Source organism: Larimichthys crocea, chromosome II (genome assembly GCF_000972845.2).
Source record: "Larimichthys crocea isolate SSNF chromosome II, L_crocea_2.0, whole genome shotgun sequence".
NCBI lineage: Eukaryota > Metazoa > Chordata > Actinopteri > Sciaenidae > Larimichthys > Larimichthys crocea.
In genome coordinates this window covers 1,825,742-1,840,231 of record NC_040012.1, presented here as the reverse complement: position 1 = coordinate 1,840,231, position 14,490 = coordinate 1,825,742, and positions in this window count along the sequence as shown.

Here is a 14,490-nt window from a genome sequence, read left to right as displayed (position 1 = left end):
GAACTACAGCTACGCTGCTAGAAACTACAGATACGTCGACACTAGAAACTACAGACTAAGTCTGAACCACTAGAAACTACAGCTAACGTCTGACACTAGAAACTACAACTACAGACTAACGTCTGACACTAGAAACTACAGGCTAACGTCTGACACTAGAAAACTAAAGTAACAAAAACAGGCAGATAACGTCTGCACTGAGAAACTACGAGCTAACGTCTGACACTAGAAACTACAGACTAACTTCTGACACTAGAAACTACAGACAACGTCTGACAAACTAGAAACTAACGGGGCTAACGGCTGACCTAGAAACTACAGACTAACGTCTGACACTAGAAACTACAGACTAACGTCTACACTAGAAACTACAACTAACTTCTGACACTAGAAACTACAGACTAACGTCTGACACTAGAAAACAGACTAACGTCTGAAACTACTAGACAACGTCGACACTAGACTAACGTCTGACACTAGAAACGCACAAGACTAACGTCTGACACTAAAACTACAGAACGCGTCTGACAAGATTTTAAAACTACAACTATAAAGACACACACCTGTTGGTGATGAGACGACGGGCTGCATGCATCACACTCAGCTCAGGCTAACTAACGCAGCTTCACACATGGACAAGCAATGACATGAGGTGGTGTGTGGTTCAACACACGTAAACCACGGAGACTCCACTGCACGGGGGGCGGGGGGACAGAACCAAACCCTGACCGACGCCGCATTGCAACCCGGCCCTGAACGCTCATTCCAACCGGCCCTGAAACGCCTCATTCCAACCCGGACCCTGAACCCGGACCCTGAACGCCTCATTCAACCCGGACCCTGAAAGCTCATGCAAACCCGGACCCTGAAACGCCTCATTGCAACCCGGACACTGACGCCTCATTCCAACCCGGACCGAACGCCTCATTGCAACCCGGACCCTGACGCCTTCATTTCAGATGATGGACCAGAAAGCCTCCGCGCGCGCACACGCACACAGTTAGCAGCCCGTCTGGTACACGAGGTGTCCCCGCTTCTCACGGTAGCTCGGACATCAACACCCCGTCATGTACACTGCACAACCCGGTCCGTCCTGTCTGGCCGGTCTGCCTCCTTCATGTTTTTGGACCCGAGCAGCATCGCTAACATGCTAACCTTAGCAGTAACACAGAGCGGGTCATTTAAACAGAGTGTGTGTGTTGTGTGTGTGTGTGTGGTGGTGGGTGTGGTGTGTTGTCTGTGCTGTGTGTGTGTAAGTGTGTGTGTGTGTGTGGGTGAGTGTGGTGTGTTGGTGTGTGGGTAGTGTGTGTGTGGGTGTGTTGTTGTGAGGACATAAATGGCGGCCCCGGGTCTCGTCGTTACAACCCGCTGCGCTCCACCACTCACCGCTCTGCGCTGTGAGCTCTACTGTCGTCATGAACGGCCCGGTGCTCCCGGAGCTCCCGTTACCGTCAGTGTGTACCACACGAAGGTCAGACGGTGTTTCAGGATCAGCTTTTGTCACGATTAGCCGCCAGACAGACTCCATCATGACGCTTCTTTCTTCTCGGCCCTGCGCTGAGGCATGCCGGGAGCTTTTTCACGATGGGCGGGAGACCGCGCCGGGCGCGCGCACGGCATGCTGGGACGTAGTTTACCCTCTGAACTTTTGGAACGTTGATCTGATGGAGCGTGCTGAGTTTGTGCTCTGCACTGTTTAAGTTTTATCTGATCTCAGGTTCAATATAAACATTTACTTTACATTTAGGAACTGTCCTCAGGTTATAAACATTATTAATTAAACTATCTTATAGAAATTACCTATAGCTTATAGTTCATATAACTTTATTATTAGACTGTCTCAGGTTTCATATAACATTTACTATTACATTAGACGGGTCTCGGTTCATATAAACATTTAGTAGAATACTTTAGCTTATAACTTTAGCACTGTATGGTCTAGGTTCATTATAAACATTTACTTTACATTTAGACCTGGTCTCAGGTCATTGTAAAACATTACTTTAACATTTAAGACTGAGTCTCATTTCTTATAACATTACTTTACATTAGACTGGTCTCAGGTTCATATAAACATTACTTTAATTTAGACTGTCTCGGTTAATATAAACATGTTACTTTACTTGAGACTGATCTCAAGTCAGGTTTCATATAATAATTACATTAGCTCCGAGTTCATAAACTTACTTACATTTAGACGGATCCTCAGGTTCAATCATAACATTTACTTTACTTTAGCTGATCCAGGTTCATTAAAACATTTTACAGACTGTCTATTCAACATTATAGCAAACGATCTCAGGTTAATATAAACATTTAACTTTCATCGACTGGGTCGCAGGTTAATTAAACATTTATTTACATTTAAGACTGATCTCAGTTATATAAACATTTACTTTACATTTAAGACTGATCCTCAGGTTCATATAAACATTACTTTACATTTAGACTGTCTTCAGGTCATATAACATTATAGGATTCAGTATATAACATTACTTTACATTTGACTGATCTCAGGTTCTTATAAGACTTTACTTTATTAGACTGATCTCAGGTTCATTATAAACATTTACTTACATTTAGACTGATCTCAGGTTCAATAGAAACATTTACTTTACATGTGATTCGATGCTCAGGTTTACATTAAAACAGTTACTTTACATTTAGACTGCCTCAGTTTCATATAAACATTTACTTTACATTTAGACTGATCTCAGGTTCATTATAACATTTACTTTATATTTAAACTGCATCTCAGGTTCAATTAATAAACGTTTACTTTACATTTAGACGATCTCGTTATTAACATATAATGTTTCTATAGGTCATTATAAACATTTACTTTACATTTAGCTGAAAATCCTCCTCCAGTTCAATGATCAACAGTTTACTTTATCATTTAGACTGATCGGTTCATTCAACTTTGGATTTGACGGGTCCCGGTGCATATAACATTTCTTTTACATTTAGCGATCTCAGGTTCAATATAAACATTTAACTTTACATTTAAGACTGAGTCTCATGTTCATAATAAACAATGTTACTTTATCATTTAGAACGGCTCAGGTTCAATATAAACTTTACTTTACATTAGACTGGATCTCAGTTCAATATGAAACATTTCAGTTACTTGAGACTGATCTCAGGGTTTCAGTATAAACATTTTACTTTACATTTAGACTGATTCAGGTTCATATATAAACATTTACTTTACATTTAGACTGATCTGTCATTAACATGTACTATATAGCGGATCTCATTATAGAAACTTTACTTTAATTTAGGACTGATGCTCAGGTTTCATTATAACTTTAACTTTACATGATATTGACTCGGATCTCAGTTCATATAACAGTACTTCATTTAGACTGATCTCAGGGGTTCATTATAAACATTTACTTACTTATTTAGACTGATCTCGGTTCATTATAAACATTTAACTTTACATTAGAACTGATCTCAGGTTCATAGTAGAAACATTTACTTTTACATTTAGACTCGGATACTCGAGTTCCATATAAACATTTACTTACATTGTAGAATCTGATCCAGGTTCAATTAACATTACGTATACATTTACTGTCTAAAACATTTAGCTTACTGTATCTTCAGGTTCAGATAAAACAGATTACTTTACATTTCTGATCTCAGGTTTCATTATAACACTTTACTTTACATTTGATTCTGATCTCAGGTTCATAGAATTACTTACTTTTCGTATTCTGATCTCGGTCATTATAAAACATTTACTTACATTTAGACTGATCTCAGGTTCATTAATAAACATTTACTTACATTTAGACTATCTCAGGGTTCCTTATAAACATTTACTTATACTGATACTTGATCTCAGGTCAATATACATTTATTTACATTTAAACATGTATCGGTCCAGGTTTCATTATAAACAGTTACTGTATATTTATTCTGATCTCAGGTTCATTATAAACATTTACGTTACATTTAAGACTGATCTCAGGTTCATTAGAAACATACTTACATGTATCTAATCTCAGTCCATAACTTTATGATACTATCCAGGTTCATTATAAACATTTACTTTACATTTAATTCTTGATCTAAAAGGTTCATTATAACATTTACTTTAACAATTAGACGGTCCTCAGAGTTCATATAAAATTTACTTTAATTTAGACTGATCTTTCAGTTCAATTATAACATTTACTTTACATTTGACTGTCTCAGTTCAATTATAAACATGTACGTAATATTTAGACTGGTCTAAGGTTCATTAGAAACATTACTTTACATGTATTCTATCTCAGGTTTCATTATAACATTTACTTTAGCATTTAGACTGATCCGCAGGTTCATTATAAACATTTATATTTATTGACTAATTAGACTGATCTCAGGTTCAATATAACTTTACTTGTTACATTTAGACTGATCTCCGGTTCACTTATAAACATTTACTTACATTTAGACTGATCTCAGGGTTCAAATTTACACATTTACTTTACTTTAGACTGACTCACTAAGGTCATTATAAACATTTACTTTACATTTAGACTGATCTCAAGTTCATTTAAACAGTTACTTTTACAATTATAGACTGATCCTCAGGTTCAATATAAAACATTTTACTTTAACATTTAGCCTGATCTCAAGGTTCATTAGAAACATATTACTTTACATTAGACGGATCTCAGGTTCATTAATAAACAGTTAACTTGTACATATTATGCTGATCTCAGTTCATATATAAACATTTACTTTACATGTATTCTGATCTCAGGGCAATATAAACATTTACTTTACATAGTAACTTCTGATCTCAGGTTAATATAAACATTGACTTACGTTTACATTGTAGACTGATCTCAGTTCATTATAAAACATTTACTTTACATTTAGACGATCTCAGGTTCAATAAACATGTACTTTACTTTACAATTAGCTGATCATCAGTGTTCAATAAGAAAACATTTACTTACATGTAGACTGATCTCAGGGTTCATTATAAACATTTACTTTACAATTTAGAACGGATCTCTCAGGTTCATTATAAACATTTACTTTACTTTTATTCTGATCTCAGGTTTCATTATAAAACATTTTACTTTACATTTAGTCTGATCTCAGGTCAATATAAACATTTACTTTAACATGTTATTCTGATCTCAGGTTCAATTATAACATGAACTTTACCATTTAGACGGTCTCAGGTTCATTATAAACATTTACTTTACATTTATTCTGATCTCAGGTTCATTAATAACATTACTTTACATTTATTCTGATCTCAGTTCAAATATAAACATTTACTTTACATTATTCTGATCTCAGGTTCAATATAACCATTTCACTTGACATTTAAGACGACTGATCCAGGGTTTATGTCTAAACATTACTTTACATTTAGACTGATCTCAGGTTCATTCTAAAACATTTACTTTACATTATTCTGATCTCAGGTTTCATTATACAACAGTTATTTCATTTATTCTGAGTCTCAAGTTCATTATAACATTAACTTTACATTTAGACTGATCGTCAGGTTCAATATAATGTACAATTTTTAATATTTTAAAAAATACAAATTCATCTCGCAGTTTGTTTTTGCAGCTAATAAACATTCCTAATAAAAATTTTTTCAGTTTTTAAAACACATTTACACTCACACGCACCACATCATACAAATCTCTAGCCACGCATACACGCTCATCACGCACACTCAAACATCACACGCGCCTCATCACTCACATACCACAGCACACTCACGCACACTCTAACCACGCTCACACTCACCGCCACTCACGCACCACTCCACCGCCACATCTACGACCTCCACACGCACCACTCCGCACATTCCTACACGTCACAAACCCCCCCTTTTTTCAACACTCACGCACACTCATACACACTCACACACACTCCACGCACACTCAACCAGCCTACACCACTACCCAACTCAAGCACCTCAACTACCATCTACACATCACACTCACCTCACGCACCACACTCATACACACTCCCACTCACACACTCCAACGCCACGCTCACCTCACACACAATCCTTCCTCATGAGTTTACTCGAAACAAAACAAACAACACGAGGTGAACGTCACCGCCGGGGCCATGTCCAAATAGAGGCAGAGTCCGGGCAGAGAGCGCGAGCTGTGTCTCGAGCTGTTTCTCTCTCCGCCACGCCGCCGGTAAGGTCGCAGGATCACTCTGGGCCGTTTATGCATCTTCCCGGCGAAACAGCACGGCCTCCATGGTTGCCGGTACATAACCAGTACCAGCACGTGATGGTCCCGGGCTGTACGGTCACGTCTGTCGATGATCTCGGGTTATCCACACTTGAACTTTTATTAATCTTCATTTACCGGATAACGGCCGCAGCCGTTAGCACAAGCTACGCTTAGCAGAAAAACCGAACCCTAAATTGGGACACAAACTGTGATCTGTTGGTAGTTCTGTTACCTGCATTAGAGCCTGGATCTATGTACTGAACTCTACTGTACCTGCTCGGCGTGAAAGGTGAAAGGTCACGGGACGTGCGCATGCTGACCAGCTAAACACGTAGCTGTACTGTGTACATTAGGTTTCCAAACAAAAAAACACGTTAGACAACGTTAACACACGAAAACAAACGTAAAAAACAACTGAAAACAAACGTTAACAAACTGAAAACAAACGTTATAGACAAAACGTTAAACAAACGTTAGAAAACAAACTGAATTAAACAAAACATGAAACCAAACTGTTAAACAAACTGAAAAAAAGTTAAACAAACTGAAAACAAACTGATAAACAAACTGAAAACAACTTGAAAGCAAACTGAAAACAAATGTTAAACAAACTGAAAACAAACGTAAACAAACGTGTAAACAACTGAAAACAAATGTTAAACAAACATGAAAACAAACGATTAACAAACTGAAACAAACGTTAAACAAAGTTAAAAACTGAAAACAAACGATAAACAACTGAAAACAAACTTAAACAAATGAAAACAAACAAAACGAAACGTTAGAAAACTAAAAACAAACTGAAACAAACGTTAAACAAACTGAAAACAAACGATAAACAAACTGAAAACAAACAAAACAAACGTTAGACAAACGTTAAACAAACTGAAAACAAACGTTAAACAAACTGAAAACAAACGTTAAACAAACGTTAAACAAACTGAAAACAAACGTTAAACAAAACGGTCAGACAAAACTAAAAACAAACTGAAAACAAACGTTAAACAAACTGAAAACAAATAAATAACAAACTGAAAACAAACAAAACAAACGTTAGACAAACGTTAAACAAACTGAAAACAAACGTTAACACAAGCTGAAAACAAACGGGACAAACGTTAAACAAAAACTGAAAACAAACAAACGAAACTAAACAAACGAAAACAAACTGTAACAAACTGAAAACAAACGTTAGACAAACGTTAAACAAACTGAAAACAAACTTAAACAACCTGAAAACAAACGTTAAAAACAACTGAATAAACATAAACAAACTGAAAACAACGTTAAACAAACTGAAAACAAACGTTAATACAAACTGAAAACAGACGTTTAACCAAACTGAAAATAAACATAAACAAACGAAAACAACGTTAAACAACTGTAAAACAAACGTTAAAAAACAAAACTGAAAAACAAATGTAAAACAAACTGAAAACAGTACGGTAAACAAACTGAAATAAACGTTAAACAAACTGAAAAACAAACGTTAAACAAACTGAAAACAAATGTAAAACAACTGAAAACAGACGTTAAACAAACTGAAAACAGAAACGTTAAAAACTGAAAACAAACGTTAAACAAACTGAAAACAAAGTTAAACAAAACTGAAACAACGTTAAACAAACTGAAAAACAGTTAAACAAACTGAAAAAAAACGTTAAACAAACTGAAAACATGTAAACAAACTGAAAACAAACGTAAACGTCAGACAAACGTTAACAAACTGAAACAAACAAACAAACGTTAGACAAAACGTTAAACAAACTGAAAACAAACGTTAAACAACTGAAAACAAACGTTAAACAAACTGAAAACAAACGTTAGAACAAACGTTAAACAAACTGAAAACAAATGTAACAAACTGAAAAGCAACGTCAGACAACGTTAAACAAACTGAAAAAAACAAATGTAAACACAAACTGAAAACAAACGTTAAACGTCAGACAAACGTTAAACAAACGTAAACAAACTGAAAACAAACAAAACAAACGTTAGACAACGTACACACAAAACACGTTAACAACCGAAACAGAACAATGCAAAAACCTAGACAAGTTAAAACAAACCAAACTGAAACCAATTAAAAAAACAAACACGTTAAACAAACTGAAAACCCAAACGTTACATAAACAATGAAACACCTTAAAACAAACTGAAGACTCCGACAATTAAACAAACGCAAAAACTTAAACAACTAAACAAACTGACTATTAACACAACTGAAAACAAATAAAACAAATGAAACCAGTTAAACAAATCAGACACCTTAACCCGTTAAAACAAAACGAAAAACTTAACAAACTGAAAAACAAGTACACCAACCGAAACACTTACAAAACTCAGACACGTCCAAGCAAACACCGAAAACAAACGTACCACCCGCCCACATACACTGCCCCCTTAACCCCTAACCAACGAACCCTTCCCTTCCCCTCCTCCCCCCTTTCCGCCCCAGTGCCCTCCCCATCCCCCCCCCCGCGCCGCAGCCTCCCTTCCCGCCCTGCCCCCTGCCAACCAACAGTTAAAAACGAAAAACACACGTAGACGTTAAACTAAACAAGTTCGTACAAACAAAACATAGAAAACTAAACTGACAACGTTAAAACAAAGAACGTAACAAACTAAAACAATGTTCAAAACACTGAAAAACAAAGTAACAAACGTTAGACAAACAGTTTAAACAAACGTTAAACAAACTGAAAACAACGTTAAACAAACTAAAACAACTTAAAACAAACCGAAAACAAAACGTTACTGAAAAACCAACTCAGACAAACGTCAAATGAAACAAACGGTAAACAAATGAAACAACGTAACAAGTGACCAAACTAAAACAAATGAAAAAAAAACCGATTAAAAACTGAAAACAACTGTTAAAACGACAACAGTTAATTGCAACGTTCAGTAAACAACACGGTAACAAAGTTAAACACACTGAAAACAAACGTGTAAACAAACTGAAAACAATAAACCACCGTCAGACAACGAAACCAACGTTTAACAAACTGAAAAACAAACGGGACAAACTGAAAACAAAGAGACAAACTGAGCCATTAAACAAACTGAAAGACTAGACAAACGTAAACAAACTTAGACAACTCACAAAACGTTAAAACAAAACTGAAAACGTTAAAAACGAAAAGGAAACTAAAAACTAAACAAACTACATGAAACAAACAGTAAACTGACAAACGTTAAACAAACTTTGAAACAACAGACAACTGAAAACAAAGGTCCAAACAAAACGTAAACCAACTGAAACCACGATTAAACAACTGAAAACAAAAGTCCAAACATAATGAAAACAAAAAGTTCAAAAAACTGAAAACAATGTTAAACAACGTTAGACAACATTAAACAAACGTTAAACTGAAACAAACGTGAAAACAACGTAAACAAGCTGAAAACAAACGTTAAACAAACCGAACTACAAGAACTAACGTCTGACACTAGAAACTACAGGCTAACGGCTGACCTAGAAACTACAGACTAACGTGCTGAACATAGAAACTACAGACTAACGGCTGACCTAAAACGACAGGTAACGTCTTACACTAGAAAACTACAGGCTAACTCGACACTAGAACTACAGACTAACGTCTGACACTAAACACAGGCGAAACGTCTAACACTAGAAACTACAGATAACGTCTGACACTTAGAAACTACAGCTAACGCTGACATAAGAACTACAGACTAAAGTCTGACCACTAGAAACTACAGACTAAAGTCTGACCCTAGAAACTACAGACACGGCTGACACTAGAAACTACGCTAACGTCCTGACACAGAAAAGAACAGACTAACGTCTGACCCTAGAACTAAGACTAACGCTGACATGAAACACAGACTAACGTCCTGACACGAGAAACTGCAGTCTAACGTATGACACTAGAAACTACAGACTACGTCTGACACTAGAAACGACCTAACTTCTGACACGAGAAACACAAACGACGTCTGACACTAGAAACTCGGGGGAGACTAACGGCTGACCACTAGAAACTACAGCTAACGTCTGACACTAGACTACAGACTAACGTCTGACCTAGAAACTACAGGCTAAAGTCCTGACACTAGAAACTACAGACTAACGTCGGACACTAGAAACCACAGGCTAACGTATGAAACTAAAACTACAGACCTAACGTCGGAACACTAGAAAATAAGACTAACGTCTGACACTAGAAACCTACAAGACTAACGTTCTGACACTAGAAACTACAGGCTACGTCTGACACTAGAAACTACAACTAACGTCTGACACTAGAAACTTACAAGACTAAAGACACACACCTGTCTGGTGATGAGACGACGGGCTGGCATGGCATCACACCTCAGCTTCAGGCTTAACGAACGCAAGCTTCAGCCACATGGGACCAAGCAAATGACGCATGAGGTGGTGGTGGTGTGGGCAACACACGTAAACACAGGAGGAATCGCACTGCACGGGGGGCGGGGGACAGAACATAACCCGACCCTGAACGCCGCATTGCAACCCGGACCCTGAAGCCTCATTCCACCCGGACCCGGAACGCCTCATTCCAAACGGACCTGAACCCTCATTTCGATGATGGACCAGAAAGCCTCCGCGCGCCACAGCACACAGTTAGCAGCCGTCGGTAGCACGAGGGTGTCCCCGCGTCCACGGTGACTCGGACAGGCGACACGCGCTCATGTACACTGCACAAGACCCGGTCCGGTCCTGGCCTGGGCCGGTTTGCCTCCTTCATGTGTTTGGACCCGGAGCACCCGGCTAAACTGCTAACCGTTAGCACGTAAACACGAGCGGGTCATTTAAACAAGAGTGTGTGTGTTGTCTGTGTGTTGTGTGTGTGTGAGAAGGGGGAGAGTGTGCTGTGTGTGGTGTGTGTGTGGTGCTGGGTGTGTGTGTATGGTGTCTTGTGTGTGGTAGTGTGTGTCTATCTTTGTGTGTAAGTGTGTTGTGTGTGTGTGTGTGGGAGTGTGGTGTCCTGTCTGGTGTGGTAAGTGTGTGTGTGTGTGTGTGTGTGGGTGTGAGGTGTGTCGGTGTGTGTAAGTGTGTGTGATGTTGTTTTTGTGAGACATAAATGGCGGCCGGGGCTCGTCGTTACAACCCGCTGCGCTCCAACACGCACCCGATCTGCGCTGTGAGCTCACTGTCGTCATGAACGGCCCGGTGTCCCGGTGCTCCCGTTACGTCAGTGGGTGCCACACGAAGGGCAGACGGGTTTCAGGATCAGATTTGTCACGTTAGCCGCCATCAGACTCCATCCTGACGCTTTCTTCTTCTCGGCCCTGCGCTGAGGCAGGCGGGAGCTGTTCACATGGGCGGGAGAACGCGCCGTTCAACCGCGCACGGCATGCTGGGACACGTAGTTTACCCCTGAACGTTTTGTACGTGAGCTGATGGAGCGTGCGAGTTTGTGCTCTGCACATGTTTAAGTTTTTATTCTGATCTCAGGTTTCAATATAAACATTTACTTTACATTTAGACTGTCCTCAGGTTCAATATAAACATTTACTTTACATTTAAGACTGATCGCAGGTTCAATAGAAATTTACCTTTACATTTAGACTGATATAGGTTCAATATAAAACATTTACTTTACAATTTAGACTGGTTCTCAGGTTTCATATAAACATTTACTTACATTAGACTGGTCTCAGGTTCATTATAACATTTACGTAGCAATTAGACTGTCCTCAGGTGCTTATAAACATTTACTTTACATGTATGCGGATCTCAGGTTCATTATAAACATTTACTTTACATTTAGACTGGTTCTCAGGTCATTTAGAAACATTTACTTTACATTTAAGACTGAGCTCAGGTTCTTATAAACATTGACTTTACATTAGCTGGTCTCAGGTTCAGTATAAACATTACTTTAATTAGACTGTCTCGGTTCAATATAAACGTTACTTTACATTAGACTGGTCCTCAGGTTCAATATAAAATTGAATTTACATTTAGACTGGTCCGCAGGTTCAATATAACAGTTACTTTAGCATTTAGACTGGTCCTCAGGTTCAATATAAACATTTACTTTACTTTAGACTGATCCAGGTTCATTATAAACATTTCTTTAACATTTAGACTGATCTCAGGTTCATTATAAACATTACTTTACATTTAACTGATCTCAGGTTAAAAATATAAACATTTAACTTTCATGTATTCTGTCGCAGGTTCATTAAAACATTTAAATTTACATTTAAGACTGGTCTCATGGTTCAAAGAAACATTTACTTTACATTTAAGACTGATCCTCAGTTCATTTATAAACATTACTTTACATTTAGACTGATCTTCAGGGTTCATTATAACATTTATTTCATTAGACTGATCTCAGTTTCATTATAACATTTACTTTACATTTAGACTGATCTCAGGTTCTTATAAACATTTACTTTTTATTTAGACTGATCTCAGGTTCATTATAAACATTTACTTTACATTTAGACTGATCTCAGGTTCAATAGAAACATTTACTTTCAGTTCGATGTCTCAGGTTTACATAAAACAGTTGACTTTACATTTAGACTGACTCAGTTTCATTATAAACATTTACTTTACATTTAGACTGATCTCAGGTTCATTATAAACATTTACTTTATATTTAGACTGATCTCAGGTTCATTATAAACATTTACTTTACATTTAGACTGATCTCAGGTTCATTATAAACATTTACTTTACATGTATTCTGATCTCAGGTTCATTATAAACATTTACTTTACATTTAGACTGAGCGCAGGTTCAATGATAAACATTTACTTTACATTTAGACTATCTCAGGTTCATTTATCAACATTTATTTAGGATTTTAGACGGGTCCCAGGTTGTCAATATAACATTTACTTTTACATTAGCTGATCTCAGGTTCATTATAAACATTTAACTTTACATTTTAAGACTGGTCTAAGTTTCAATATAAACAGTTACTTTACATTTAGCGGATCTCAGGTTCCATTATAAACATTTACTTTACATTAGACGGATCATCAGTTCAATAGAAACATTTACACGTTACATTTAACTGATCTCAGGGTTCAGTATAAACATTGACTTTACATTTAGACTGATCTCAGGTTCATTATAAACATTTACTTTACATTTAGACTGATCTCCGGTCATATAAACATGTACTTTATATTTAGACGGATCTCAGGTTCATTAGAAACGATTTACTTTACATTGGACTGATCTCAGGTTTCATTATAAACATTTAACTTTACATGATATTCCGGATTCAGGTTCATATAACAGTTACTTTCATTTAGACTGATCTCAGGTTCATTAATAAACATTTACTTACATGTTGAGACTGATCTCGGTTCATTATAAACATTTACTTACATTTAGACTGATCTAGGTTCAAGTAGAAACATTTACTTTACATTTATTCGGATCTCAGTTCAATATAAACATTACTTACATTGTAAATTCTGATCTCAGGTTCAATTAACATTTTACGTTACATTTATTCTGACTCAGTTCAATATAAACATTTACTTTACATGTATGCTGTCTAAGGTTCAATATAAACAATTTACTTTACATTTTATTCTGATCTAAGGTTTCAATATACACATTTACTTTAATTTATTCTGATCTCAGGTTCAATAAAACATGTACTTTTACATGTATTCTGATCTCGGGTCATTATAAAACATTTACTTGTTACATTTAGACTGATCTCAGGTTCATTATAAACAGTACGTAACATTTATTCTATCTCAGGTTCCTTATAAACATTTACTTTACTGTATTCCGGATCTCAGGTCAATATAAAATTTATTTCTTTAAACATTTATGCGGATCCAGGTTCATTATAAACAGTTACTTTACTTTATTCTGATCTCAGGTTCATTATAAACATTTACTTTACATTTAAGATGATCTCAGGTTCATTAGAAACAGTTACATTACATTAGACTGATCTCAGGTTCTTATAAACATTTACTTTACTTTATTCTTGATCTCAGGTTTCATATATTTTACATTTTTTATATTTAAAAAATAAAATTCATCTCGAGTTTTTGTTTTTGCGCTAAGAAACATTCATAATAAGTTTCAGTTTAAAAACACATTTACACTCACACCACACAATACATTCAACCTCGCGCCACGCATACCAACGCTCACATCACGCACACTCACGCACACTCACACTCACACTCACGCACTTCCATACACGCTCACACTCACCTCACGCACACGCATACACACTCACCTCACGCACCACTCATACAACCTCACCTCCACTCGCGCACACTCATACAC